Source organism: Trichogramma pretiosum, unplaced genomic scaffold (assembly GCF_000599845.2).
Source record: "Trichogramma pretiosum strain Unisexual culture from Peru unplaced genomic scaffold, Tpre_2.0 scaffold152, whole genome shotgun sequence".
NCBI classification, from domain to species: Eukaryota; Metazoa; Arthropoda; class Insecta; order Hymenoptera; family Trichogrammatidae; genus Trichogramma; species Trichogramma pretiosum.
Genome location: NW_019641664.1, coordinates 90,748 through 93,968, shown reverse-complemented (window position 1 = coordinate 93,968; position 3,221 = coordinate 90,748).

Here is a 3,221-nt window from a genome sequence, read left to right as displayed (position 1 = left end):
CCGTCACGATACGTGCTACCGTTATCAAGGAATCACTCTACACAGCCATACAGCCGCATACACCCACATACATTCCAAAATGTGTCAAAAATTCGATCTAGTATATAGAAATATCATTAAATATATCCTACGATAATTATATACGAAAGCCTAAATGTATCCCATCACAAAACTTCCTATATGAGGGAGCAAAAGGAAGAAAACGACAATTTCCCGCAAAAAAAATTTTTCCCGTAAAAAAAAATTTTTTTTCTTCGTTTATCGCTAAATACAATTTTCTGGCTTCATCCTTACATCATAACGAACAAAAAAAGCCCTCCCCCGTCACGATACGTGCTACCGTTATCGAGGAATCACTCTACACAGACATAAAAAAATTTCCAAAAATTTTTAAAAATCGAAAAAAAATTTTTTTTTCTTCCTTTATCGCTAAATACAATTTTCTGGCTTCATCCTTACATAATAACGAACAAAATAAGCCAAACCCCGTCATGATATGTGCTACCGTTATCGAGGAATCACTCTACACAGACATACAGCCGCACACACACACACACACACACACACACACACACACACACACACACACACACACACACACACACACACACACATACAAACATACCAACATGTGTCAGAAATTCGATCTAGTATATAGAAATATCATTAAATATACCCTACGATTACTCTATACAAAAGCCGAAATGGAGCCCATCACAAAGCTTCCTCTATGAGGAAGCAAAATTTTAATTGTTTTCAGGATCCACAGATGTAAACCTTTTGAGTTCCTGTACGAAAATTGATGATAGCAGCGATGAGTCGACGTTGGTAAATGTTGATTTGAATCGTGCACTTGAAGAAGCGGCTCCCGGCAAAGCGAAAGATTCTAATTTGATATCAGAAATATGTTCAGTGATTACACCGACGTCTTCTTCCGTTGTACATGATTCGATTGTAACGACCCGCGTAAAAATCAGATCAATTGGCCATATATCTATTACTATATAGTAGAGAGGATGTGGTTCGCTTGCTCCCCAAAATTTCCACCTGCTCCCCCACAATTTTTTCAAAAATGTGAAATTCACGTGATTTTTACATGATTTCCGGTGTTTTTCCCCGTATAAATTATTACTGCTCCCCAAAAATTCCACTGCTCCCCACTGCTCCCCCACTGCTCCCCCACTGCTCCTCCACTGCTCCTCCACTGCTCCTCCACTGCTCCTCCACTGCTCCTCCACCGTAAATCCACCGGATACGTGACAGGTACTTTTATAACAATAACGTATATCACGTATAATAATACAAAGGTACTTTTATACATAGGTACTTTTATAATAAACAACAAAAAATTTCCAAGAAATCAAAAAAAAATCGTGTCGTAATACGATCAGTCCAGGAGCGGGCTACCTTCCCGCAAGACACTATAGGTAAATGGTTAGAATAAGGTGCTATCGATGGATTTTGACTCGCTGAACCCAAATTTGGTAATTAATGTTGGTTGCAAGTAGTGCCATGTGGTTAAAAACCCATTTGTTTAAAAAAATTACTAAAATGGTCGAATATGGATTTTTAAACATCATATTCGTATACTAAGAAAATTTTTAAGAAAAAAATTTCCTGTGTGATTTTTCTCTAAAATGCATATTTATCGTTAGGTAATCCTTAGAAATCTTGAAAAAAAAACTACAAGACTTTGCATAGAGATGTCCGAAGAATAATAAAAAGCGCTCACATCATCGAAAATATTGTTTTTCATGTTATTACACGCAATCGAATATCACGAAATTAGCGTTTTTCTCATTTTCATTGGCTTATAACTCGATAAATATGCATTTTAGAGAAAAATCACAAGGAACATTTTTCTCAAAAAGTTTTTGGTAGAACACGAACATGATGTTTAAAGATCCATATTCGACCATTTTGGTAATTTAATTAAACAAATGGACTTTTGACGATATGGTACCACTCAGAGCTAAAATTAACCACCAAATTCGTGCGTCAAAATTGATCGATTCAAAAAATCAAAATTGATAATATTCTAACCATTCACCTACAGTTTTCTACGGGAAGGTAGCCCGCTTCCGGACTAGATAAATTTAGCCAAAAATGTATTTCCTACAGACTATTTTTTTTTTAATTTTTCATCAATAAAATACTCGACCGTTTTATTACTAAAAATATCATTTTTTTTTTATTTAAGTGTTAAACTTAATCGGGGGGTTGGCGAGCGGAGCGAGCAGGGGGGCGGAGCCCCCCTAGTGTGCAATATATTGGCGATTTATATTTGCAATATATCGGCGCAGTAATTGCCAATATATTGCACTTATAGTGGCAAATATACACATGTTCATATACTGCATATATATTGCACATAAATTGCACGTTATTTTTGAAAAAAAGTAAATATATATTCACAATATATTGCACATTGAATTTAAAAAAAAATATATATATTCATTTATTTATAAAGAAATGATCATGTTATTTTTTTTATTTATATTTAACATTTTATTTATATGAAAATTTGAACAATCATACAGATTTAATGCTGAATAAAATGATTTATTAATCAGCATACTTGGAATAACAAATACATTAAATTAATAGTAATAAAATTATAATCAATTATAATATTGTTCATCTCCTTGGATTTCGAAGAGACGCACACATCATATTTATGACGTTGGTAAAGTCGACGACTCTCAGCGTTGATGTGCACCTGCGATTTACGTAGTCTGTAAAATAAACCATATAATTAAAATTATGAAAAGAATACTTTTTATATTAGAATATAAGAAAAGAATAAGACTTACATTCAACAGCACTTATGATGTCTTCGGGTATGGCTTGAGTATTCCTGGATCTGCCACGAGCGCACATGTACATCAAATGATGTTCACCGACCAATTTCTTCAATAAACGCCGGACTAGCTCTCTCGGGTTATCTAGCCAGCGTTGCATGTATGTGATGTCGGCTTCATTGATCCATACATTGTATTCCCTACACAGCCGAACTTTTCCAGGGCCAGAGATGCGACATTCTTCGAGAGGATCCACTTGGTTTGCATTTCCGGCTCGCTAGGGTTAAAAATTTTAAAAATTAATAAAATATAACTAAAATTTTATTTTCCGTTTTCTTACTTGTCTCTCTCTTTCTCTTCTATCTCGGTCATTCTGTTCCCGCTCTCGCCTCTCTCGAACTTCTCGCTCGCGTCTCTCTC